Below are 11,910 nucleotides of genomic sequence, written 5' to 3' on the forward strand. Positions count from 1 at the left end.
GGTTTCAGGATTGTTGCAGATTGTTGACGACGTCGTGCGTTATGGCAAATTAGTAGCGTTTTCAATCGGCAACCATTGTGCTATTTTTAAGCCGTGGGAAATGCCCCCTAAAGTTGACTGTATTCAGTGAAACTCATAAATGTAATTTTCCTATTAGCCAGTACATCTTCAGTCTCTTTCTTGGCATGTGTGACCACAAGATGGAGCCAAGTACAAAGAAAAATTGCATACTATGCCAGGCCAGTGGAAACGAATGCAGCCAACTTAATTTCAATAATATTGAGAAAGTCTTCAAAAGATCGAGCACTTTGTGATGAACCTTAACGAACATATATCTGAATTGCTGCTATTACTATCAGTACTATCTCATGCTCCAATATTTAATTGCAACTTGAACAACTTTCCTGCTTTCGTCATTTAAAATACATCCACAATAATACAAAAAAGGCTCGGGGAGGGGGGCAGATTTGACATATTTGCCTGCATCATACTATTTTTATTTATTTATAGTTTTATTTATATCCTGCCACTCCCACACAGTGGCATGTGGCGGGGAACCAAATAGGCCCCAATAAATCCTCTTAAAACAGTAAAGCCCAATAAAATCCCACCCTTATCAGCAATAAATAAAACCCTCCCCCACCCTATAGATTTCATAGCAGTGCCTCAGGGGAGACATAACAAGGGGTAGTCCAATGACCTGACTTGCTCTGGGAGGGGACCAGATCTTAATCGCCTCAACGATGTTCTTTCCTTTTCTACATTAAACACTTCAGCTAAACAAAGACTTCATTAGAGATGAACAGAAACATGTACAGAAACAGTTCAGGCACAAGCAGAAATGCACATTTCTGAATCCATTGATTTCAATGGAGCTCTGAATTCAGCACTGACTTTTGCCCTGAAATTTGAGCACATTCCTACAACATTATATTTAGTATTTCATGATCAATTTTATGAGCTATTTCCTAAGACATGAGCATATTTTTAAAATTATATCCTGAAGCACAATGTAAAAAAAATTGCTTGGCATCACATGTAACATAGAACCATGGTTTAATTAAACTAATTATTGCTAATGGATTATCTGAACCTGTGCAACTACACCAATTACACTTAGTGTCCCTGATTCCAGGTTCTAAAGCTACAATCTGATACTGATCTATCAACCACAGTTACTTTTAACCATGGTTTCATCTTAAGTACAAACAAAGTATATTGATTTGTTTTCCACCAAACTACCCTTGCTTATAGAGTGTCCACCTCTTACTTAAACGAGCAGTAATACAGCATGTTCCTTCCATGCATTCTTAAGCAGCAGAAAAGCAAGGCCAATGAACCCCAGACTGTCCTAAGTATATCCTTCCTCCAAACTTGCCTTGAGCATCCTTCCCACAGTAAAGTTCACTCTTTTATATCTAACTCATTAACATTCTGTGGCTCAGGAACCACACGTGGATATTTCACATCCTGTTCTATGTGCCATTGTCCAATGTGAAATGGACCCCACATAATAAAACAGATTAATCCTAACATCTAATGGAATCCACCTAGTTGAGTGCAAACAATTGTGAGAAGGCAATCACTTGAAGGAGCATTGATGAATTTGGGAATACATGTGAATGCTATAGGGATGTATTTTGTTTTTATTCTTTTCCAGGAGACAGAATCTCTACTGAGAATGTAATATGTAAGGGGTGTGGGTTACTGCATGGCTCAGAACAGAGGTAAATGCTGGAAAGGGTATTTTTTTTTACTTGAGTTTAGGGGCAATGGAATTGGCAGCACGAAGTTTTTTTCCTAGTTGATTAAGCTGAGTTTGTTTTGATGATTTAAAAATAATTTTATTAGCTTGCTATTTTAATGTATATATTATGTTGTTTCTTCTTATTAATCACCTCAAGCTGGTACCTTGAAAGGTGGCATATGACCGTTCTAAAAAGACAGCTACCGAAAACTGTACTTTGTGTCGTTACATAGTACTGTTTTGCATCTCTCTGTCTACAGCACAGACAGAAAAGGCACAGGTCCTTTTTCTGAAAGACCTGCATGAAGTTCTGAAGCATCTGAGTTCTGTTGCTTACTAATTTCCAGCCTAAGCAAAATTGCCGCTGTTACTTTCGGTATTATCTTTATATTCAGTTAGTTAATTTACAAACTGCCTGTCAACTGAAAAGGTCCTTGAGGCAGTTTACAATTCAATACAATAAAAATTACAGGTAACATACAATAAAAATCAGGCTAAAGTACAATAGTTCAAGTCTCCCTGCCACATCATTCTTATTGACAACTCCAAGGAAAAGTAGGTCTTCATACCAATCCGCAAGGCATTTAGGAAAGTAGCCATTCTCAGTTTCTGGGGGAGGGTTCCAAGACCATGGGGCAGTAGCTGAAAAAGCCCCCCATGAAGATGCCCACCAGCTCTCTAGGGTGAGGACTTCTGAGCTCATCACAAATCTCAGTTGGTTGATATGTGTGGAGTTTGTCCCTCGATTATCCTGTAATGAAGCCAGGATTGAGTCCAGAAAGAGATGAAAATCCTGTAGATTAGCGATCCCCAACCTGTGGGCCGTGGACCACATGTGGTCCTTTGACTAATTGGAGGTGGGCCCCGAAGGACGCCTTCCCTCCCCCCCAGCCCTTTACAACACACTTCATTGTGGCGTGTCTGTATCGTATTTTGAAGGGATGTTTAAACGTTACCATAGCGATCAGAGAGCGCTAGGGCAGTGGTTGAGAGTAGAGGAGTAAACTACCCCCCTCCCACCGGGCCTCAGTAAAAGGCGTTGAGTGGTCCCCGGTGAGTGGTCCCCGGCGTTGAGTGGTCCTCTGTGATAAAAAGGTTGGGGACCACTGCTGTAGATGATGTAACCCTACCTTGATATGGTGCCAAAGTGTTCTGAACTGTTTTCAAAAGCAGCCTCATACAGAGTACATTACAGTAGTTAAATTAAGCCAGATTAGCTTTTGAAGGAGGCAATGCAGCTAGCAAACTACCCTCAGTTGAACAAAACAAAATCAAAGTTGATTGGCATCTTTGACCAACAAGGATTTATTCAACGCATGAGCATGAGCTTTCGAGTGCGAGCACTGTTCCTTATATATTCCTACTATCATGATGGTCAGTTCATAGTCTGAGGAAGAGTGCTTGCACTCGAAAGCTCACGTCTTGAATAAATCTTTGTTAGTCTTAAAGGTGCCACTGGACTCTGATTTTGTTTTGCTGTGCTGCTTCAGACCAACACGGCTACCCATTTGAATCTACCCTCAGTTGGTAAACAATAATCTGGGAATCCTTTGATAGTTATCCAAAGACAATGATGGGTTTGTAAGCACACCCAAGATTCTTGTTATATACTGTCATATATGCTATAAGCCTTTTGCTGTTACAAGTTTTAGACAACCCCACTAATTTGGGCTGTCAACTCTGGCTCAAAAATTCCTGGTGATTTGGATGTGATACCTAGGGATGGTAGACCTTACACAAAGGAAGAGAGGAAGCTCAGCCATGATACGCTATCACATAATGCAGAGGTAGATGGGCTATTAGGATCACCAGAATAAACTACAGTTGGCCCATGCCAGACCAGTCCAGTGGTAGAAGGCATGTGTCTAGTCCACCAGAGCGCTGTGTAGTGAGAGAGGCAGCACCAAGCCTGTGTGATGTGAAGGAGGCAGTGCTTAGCCTACCCAAGCCCCATGCAAGGTGAGGAAGTGGCACCTTGCCCACCCAAGCTGCATGTCAATCGAGGGAGGTGGTGACCAACCACTGGGTGAGAAAGCTGGCTCTTCCTTTCTCTCTTCCTCCTTCATGGGGCAGGGTCAGGGTAGCAGGCACACCCCTTTCCCCAGGTTGTTTCCCCATTGCAGTTTGCATCTGACATCATGTGATATATTCTGTAATGTTACATACGGGTCAAAGGTCAGCTCCTCCAACACCTCTAATTCCTGTAACATGACTTACCAATATTCAAATTTTAAAATTAAAGCCCGATCTCATCAAATTTCAAAATTAAGCAGGGTCAGCCCTGATTTGTATTTGGATGAGAACACCAAAGAATACTAGGCTCACTACACAGAAGCAAGTAATGTCAAACCACCTGTGACCTTATCTTGCCTTGAAAACCCTAGGAGGTCACGATAAATCAGCTTTGACTTGAGTCACTTTCCACAGCCACCAGCTGACTGCTATCCACTCATGCTCCACTCAACCTAAACATCTCTCAACATTCTCTTTAGCTTTTTCCCCAGAGTTAAAGGGGACACCAGCCAACAGCAGACCTGTTCCTCTTTCAATCCCCAATTATCCTCTTGCCTTTGTTGTCTTTACAAGTGACAGTCAATCAGTTCTGTGGAATACCATAGAAAAAGCATTCCTAGAGCATTGACCTTCTGTTGCCATTGTAGTTTCATTTTTCCTAGATTCTGTGGTAAACCATAGCATCTACCCTCAGAGGCTTAGATTGTACCTTTGAGTTATAAACTAAAATGCCACCAAGCTGTTAATGAGAACAATAGGTATAAGCATTAACCCATCTCACTACACAACAGGGGAGAAATATTAGGAACTTTTCTCAGGATATGACCTTCTGTTGGTGACAAAATGCTGTAAAAGATGAATCCTTAGTTTTAGTTCATGCCTACTTTGACTTTCTCATTGAGACTCAAAGCAGCAAGGCAATCATATCCTTTGGTGTGTTTTCCTTCAGCGTTCATTGATCATGAACCTCATAAAATTGCATCAAAATGAGACTGTTCTTCTATTTTATGATTGTGAAGTTTAATGGACATTATTCAGTTCCAGTGTAAAGAATCAGGTTGAGGCAAATATGCCTAAAAGACAAGCTTCTTATTTCTTTCTCCTCTATTATACAGAAGGAAATTAAGCCTCTGCACTAACAGGCAAGCACTAGACAAAAAAAAAAAAATTAAGCCACGTGGCCTACACTGGAAATATCTTGCTGTTTTTGCTGAAGTGGTTTCAAAATTAATTTCATCTGTGCAATGCTATTTTTGATGCGGACACCAACCATATGCACAGTAGCTGGTACATTTTTGTAGAAAACTTTGCTTCGGCTGGTAAAATTTTAAAGCTGAAACAGGAAGTAAAGGCCACAATCCAAAATAGAGTTATACTTCTTTCAGCCGATTTGTTTTAGAGAGCTTAAGCATACTTAATTTTTTGGCCAACTAGGATGTAAACTGCACAGAGCTTTTATTCCAATCCCAGGTCGATTCAGTCCCTGCCGTCTACACAGAATGCTATTTCCGTTTTGATTTGGGGCGATTTAAATTTTCCTTCTGCAACAAGCAGGATTGATTCGGAGGCTCCCTACCTTTATTGTACGATATCTTAGAGTGCTTTTAAACCTCAATATTTTAAGATTCGGATTCAGAAACCAGGCTGTTTTGAATCTGGGCTCTGCTTCGTCATAAAGAACCTGATTGGCCAAAGCTGCTCATGTGACAAGCTTGCCTTAAAGGAGAAGCCCCTAATTTCTCTCAACTTCTGTCGGTCTTGGATTATTTTCCCCCTTCCTCTGCCTTCTTTGATCCTCTTTCCCCCTCCCAAGAAAACAAAGAAGCTCCCGCTCTGCTTAGCTCCTCTCCCCCCCCCCCCACCTTCAAGAAAAGAAACAGGCTGTGCTTGGTTTCCCCCCCCCCTTCTGAACTACCCTAAGCATGTGCGGAACACTTTTCTGTTACAATGGGGAGGGGGGGAGAGGAAGACCTCAGTTCAAATCGATCTGAATTCAACAGGATTTTTTGCCCACCACTGCTCCAAGCAACAGTGGGAGAAAAATGAAAGAAAGTGAGGTCACTGCCAGGGAAAACACAGAAGTTATATCAGTCATCTCTAATAATTGCTGGCACTCTTATGTTTTTAATCTACAGTTCCCATCAATTCCTAGAGAGGCATGATGTCACATCCAGATTTTCCTGAAAATGGCATAATGCCATCACCAGAAGCCTCCCCCATGATCTCCCTGCGTTTGCCATGGTTTTTTCATTCTTGGCAACTGTTGGCAGAATCTAGGCAGAAATGGGAAAGAGTTAAATGTTAAAGTACTCAGACTGTGAAAAAGGAACAACATATAAATTCAAAGGATCGCCAATAGTAAAAGATATCAGCTGATCACCGCATTGTTTACTATCTGGTCAGATACTAAGACTATTTCCGCATGAAGGGGTAAAACGTGAATGGCTTCCTGCTTGCAAACGTGCAATGATACATCTCACATTTGCAGGCCTCTTCACGGGGAAGGGCCCTCCCACATTTTCCCTCTGCCCCATTGCGGCCTTTTGCCTCCTGACAAGGCTGCAAGGGAAAACAAGGTGAATGTTTCCCTCCTCGCCTTGCACGGCAGTTCTCTCATGGACTGAAACATTTTCCCCCTCCAGCCCCCAAATTATTTCTTAAAAGTTACTTCCATGCCACAACATGGATGCATTCTGAATAGATATCAACACTGCCTCATTGCTATGGAGAAACGCCAGAATGATACAGCATTCCCCCTCCCTTACCACACCAGACTAGTTTGGCTACCTCTAAAGAATTTTGTACTTAACTCAGTTTGTGCAAAAATCTCACTAAGACTTTGTCTTATTTACCGTATTTGCTGGCATATAAGAATACTTTTTCCCCCTGAAAAACATGCCTCCAAGTGGGGGGGCCGTCTTATACACCGGGTGTACTTCAGTTGGAATAGACATAGCTGCCCATAGTGGCCCATAGTACTGTATTTTGAGTGGAAATGTTGGGGGGTCGTCTTATACGCCAGCAAATACGGTATTTATTTCTTTATTTATTTGGCTTTTAGGCTGCCCATCTCCAAATGAACTCAGGGTAGCTCACAGCATTGAAAAACCACATACAAAATATTGATTATTAAATTGTAATTGATTAAAAATGTAATCAATTTAAGAACATGCTCTGTGGCTTTCTCCACATGCCTGGAATCATATAAATTGAAAACTCAGGTATCCTATTCAGGCTTAGAGAGAGGGGCTTGAGTCAAGTAGACTGCAGAAAGGAAGAAAGGTGGTGGGACCAGGAAGGGATGTATAAAAAGGAGCTGAAGGACAGAAGTTGAGGAGGAAGCACTGTAGCTCCCAGAGTTTGCTGTCAGATGTCTCAGCTGGGGAGGAGGCAGAGGTGAGGTAACCTCACCCTTCTTGCATTTCTTTGATGCTCCTGGGACTGTGTTAAATGATAGCAGATGGCAGCGAACAGGGTGAAGGACCAAAGGGGCCTGGCAGCCAGTTTGAACAAATTCACCTGAAATTGTTCTCTCATAAATTCCTGTGCTGAGATATCACAGTAGACTGTAATATACTCTAAGAAATGTTTCCATGTTTGGTTCATACTAAATATTACCCATTCCCTATCAATTTAAAACCAGGCCTAGAAAACATAAGGCTTGTGTGTTGTTATTGCAGTCTGTACTCTATTTGTAAGAGCCTCTTGTGGCGCAGGGTGGTAAGGCAGCTGACATGCTGTCTGAAGCTCCGCCAATGAGGCTGGGAGTTTGAGCCTAGCAGCCGGCTCAAGGTTGATTCAGCCTTCCAGCCTTCCACCCTGTATTGAGTCTGCCTAGAAAATGCTAGAGGGTATCACCCCAAAAGTCAGACATGACTCTATTTGTGGCCCATAGGAAATTCTCAATGCAATTATTTGCAGATCTCTCTGTGACCCAGCCTGTCAACAGGCCTAGGCTATATTTGCAAAGCCCCCTCCCCACCTTCTGGCTTAGGTTATATTTGCAAAGTTTTTTTTCCCCTTCAGGACTCAGAGGTGTGGGCAAAATTTGCAGCTGCCTTTCCATCATTTTGTTGTAATTAACCAGCTATACCCCACGTCCATCTGTACTGAATGCCCCTCAGCACACGAACTCCTTTGAGACTAAAAGCATTGTGCACTGTTGCCATCTGTTGCTGAGATCAGTAAGTAATACAAGTGTGTGTGCATCTACCTATATCTATATATGCACATATTTATGCATGCCATGAGACACTGTCAGAGCAAAAACATTTAAAGTGAAGGAAGAAGAGCACAATAAAGGGAGCTGTGGTACATAGAGATTTTTTGTTTAGAGCAACAGAAACAAAAGAGGACACTAAAGAGTCACAGGAGTGCTGAGACCTGTGGAGTGAAAGAGAACAGATTTTCTATTGTTCAGTTGCTGTATATTTATTTACTTAATAGCCTGCCTTTCTCCTCAATGGGGACCCAAAGTGGCTTACATCATTCTCCTCTCCTCCATTTCATCCTCACAACAACTCAATGAAGTAAATTAAGTTGAATGTGTGAATGGCCAGCAAGCTTCCATGGGGTGTGGAATCTGAACCTGGGTCCAGTACTCCAACCATTACACCATATTGGGTTTGGTTTTTAAGAGCAGCTTTATGGCAAAGGATCTTAGCAAGTCCTGTGTAAACAACCAGGGAGTTCCAATTGGCAATCCAAAAGTACCCATGTATTCCAACAATTATTTGGAAGGAAAAAATGCATTTAAATGGCTATCCATTCCATTTAGTATGCAAAAAACAACAACACAAAAACAAAAAGCAAAGTGAAAGAAAGGTCTAAGGAAGAGAGGTAGATGCTAAATGGCTCAGATGAAAGTCTGCAGTTTTTTGCATCAACTATCCTAAAAACATAAATAAAGACAGTGTATGTTGCTTTTGTTGTGAACAACAATGTATTCAATCTGGGATATATATATATATAATTTCAGAAATAAGTAAACTCTTAATAGCATAAGAACAATTGTTGCCTGCAAATTATGGGTGCGTTTTTCCTAAATACGGTAGAAATCTAGTGATCCGAGAGAGGGAAATGTCCCCTTAATCTGAAAGAAAATAAAGATCAAAAACCACCTACACTGAAATATAATGATGTAGGAAAGAGGGAATACAAGAACAATTTTTTTATAGATGGTTATTTTATACTATAGCAGTTCTTTTAAAAAGAAGACTTAAAACACACAGCACTATTACAAGGCAACTTAAACTTGGCAACAAGCCATTTTTTAAACCATAAAATACCATGCATGAAATCAACATTAATGATTATACCAAGAAACTGATGCTCAAAAGGCACCTTACAAAAAACACCATCAAAATTATTCAGCTGTGAGGAATTAAATTTACAGTATAATGAACAGGACACTTTTAAAATATCATTTGAAATAACTTGTTTTTAAAGCAACTTAAGAAAGAAGAATTAAAACCTGATTGTACTGCATCCATGATTGTTACGAATTAAGAAGTCATTCTAAAACAACTGTTATTGGTCATTCTTTAAAACAGAAATACTTATTGGAAGTTTACTGTACTAGTGATTTTTAGAATTACAAATTAATATTGTACCTGAAATATCACTTTGCTACTTGCAGTAATATAACTGGTCAACGGAATTATACTTTTAATATTTCCTTCGAGCCTGTGCTCTTGCTGCTGATCGCGACCGACGCTTCATCTGCCTACCAGTTTTATACTCAAGGACATGAAACAAAAATGGCTGCCTTGCTGAAAAAGATCTTTGCAGTGACATTTGCTGTAGTCAGAGAAGAAGCCCCCTCTAACTATGATGTATGAAATGTGTAGCAACGCTGCAGACTAACATATTTCACCTTTGGGTCTAATTTTTACATATTCTATTAGACAAATGAGGTGAGGTGCTTTCCACTAAACAATTTACATGAACATCTTTTATTATAATCTGGTACGTTCCATGACTGCTACAGAAACCCGCAAATTGGATCATCTCTCCCCCCCCTCCCCCGCCCCTGGTCATTCTACAAGACATTCATATTGGTAAACCTGGGGGATTATGTGAATTAGTAGACAGATGAAATGTTTAAACATATTTGCAATTTTAATTTGTTCATAACTTGAGGTATATTTGTATAGTAATACTATGGTATTACTACTGTAAATACTCATACATATCCTTGTGAACTACTATGGAGTGTTTCCTTTTAAAAAACATACAGTGACATTGTAAAAACATCATCGGTTGAAGAGGAGAGGAGATCCTGTTGTTATATGCAGTGCTAAAGCCTCCTATCATTTAAGAAAGTACAGCCGCCCAGAAATGTAAGATGAGATCACCATTTGCATTGTGGAATTAAACAGTAATAACTACCTCTGAATATCTGCTGTTGCCCACATTAACAGGATTTGGTTGCCAAGGAAACCGGTTTTGGCCCAGTGTTAATGTGAGGCACATATATTTTAAAATATATTCCATGCCCATACAGTAATGATTTCAAACACAATGAGATTTTGTGTCTGTCATGCTTCATTTTATTTCATTAACTAAATTTAAATTTAAATAAGCCAAATTTTAATTCCTATTCAAAATGACAGGAATGTATACATGTCTGTGTTCGAAATACTCTTAAAGAAACAAAAAGACAATAACATATTCTTTCTTATTTGGTATAAACATCTTTATAAGAGTACAATTAATGCTACATTATTTCAACAACAAACACTAAAGACCGCTCCTTATCGCAGAATTTAAATATATATATTTTTAAATATCCCTATGTTCACAACTTGCAGTTTTATGTCCCAGCGAACAATCTAATAATTTTTGCATTTGACTTCAAAATCTTCCAGGATATGTTGTTGTTTTTCAAAAATTCTTTTGTTACATAAGCGGTGCCACGCCCTGATTAGTCTAGTAGACACAATAGTTCCACTTTCAGTATGTTTTTAAACAGTCATAATCTACTGTTGAGCCAAAATAAAGTTAGAGAATTTATCATCTTATCATCATCAACAAAACCCTAAAAAGTTCTTTATTACATTCTGAAAAGATGTCCACTATTCCATAATCCTTGCGGCATAGAACGAGAATCGGTAAAACATGCAAGTCTTCACCTACCTGTATGTCTGTCTTAATGAAGTCTTACAATGGCAATGCACCCAGCCATTTTTATACAAAGCGATGGAAAGTCACTGAAATCTTGGTCTTCTAAAAATACATAAATAGATGGAAGCTGTATTCAAAAGCTGCTTGCTTGAACAGACTGTATCAGAATAGCTGTACTTATTAATGGCAAGAACAGGAGGGGAGGGGGGTGCAAAAAGATGTGCTCATCCAAGGTGTTTTTTTTTTTAATAGAAGCTGCAGCGGGAAGGGCTTCCTGTCCCTTTTTTTCCTTCCAAGGAAGGGTTCAAAGCTTGAAGCTGACCACTGCAAAGGCCACTTGTCACATCTGCTGAAAATCAGCCTAACGCTTACCCCCTTGCAGAAAAGAAAAACTCAGCAACCAAAGCCCATTACACAACGTGCATGGACTGCGTAAGAGTTAAAAATAGATTGGATGTGCTTGCATAATAAATATGTTCGTTTCAGAAGGTTTAATTCGATATTGCCATTAATTAACAATACATCATACATTATTTAAATAGCAGTCAAAAGCAAGAGGAATAAGAGTGACTCCACTGGGAAGCCCAGTTCGTTTTTTTAATTAAAAAAAAAAATAAGAGCTAACATTGGTTTTAGAATGCGACAACAAACTGACAATTCAGTACGCAGAAAATTGAACTGAAGCCTACAAAGTGTCCGCCTTAAGTAGCAATGCCCATCAGGAAACACCACATTCCCCCCTACTGCATGAGATGGCACACAGACCATTTACATGCTCCCATTAGAAACACTAGGCATGGCATAATGAATGCTGTGTCCACAGCATGCAGGCAGCTGAAGCAACGTTAATCCTGCCTGCCATTTTAAGACTTGCAGCAGTATGATGCACACTGCAGCAGAACAGATCTGGTAAGGGGGGGGGGGAGCAAGGGACAGCTCACCTTAAATGCAGTATCTGATTAATGTTGTCGTGACATTGCAAATCTGCTACCGGAGTCTTAGAATAACTGGGTGGGAGGGAACAA

At 40.1% G+C, this 11,910-nt stretch overlaps 1 protein-coding gene across 6 annotated transcripts in view; it reads right to left on the reverse strand.

Annotated features, from left to right (window-relative positions):
- ZBTB38 (zinc finger and BTB domain containing 38) overlaps nucleotides 1–11,910 on the reverse strand; it is a 39,385-nt gene that overhangs the window by 21,257 nt on the left and 6,218 nt on the right. For 2 of the 6 annotated variants that reach the window (XM_077348799.1, XM_077348802.1), the window contains one exon: nucleotides 10,898–10,987. The gene's annotated coding sequence lies outside the window, so the exon portion shown is untranslated. Of the gene's footprint in view, nucleotides 1–9,372; nucleotides 9,513–10,897; nucleotides 11,617–11,650; nucleotides 11,752–11,826; nucleotides 11,893–11,910 lie in introns of those variants that run through there. The other 4 variants (XM_077348798.1, XM_077348801.1, XM_077348797.1 and 1 more) reach the window with 4 other exon arrangements.

Source organism: Paroedura picta, chromosome 8, assembly GCF_049243985.1.
Source record: "Paroedura picta isolate Pp20150507F chromosome 8, Ppicta_v3.0, whole genome shotgun sequence".
Lineage (NCBI taxonomy): Eukaryota > Metazoa > Chordata > Lepidosauria > Squamata > Gekkonidae > Paroedura > Paroedura picta.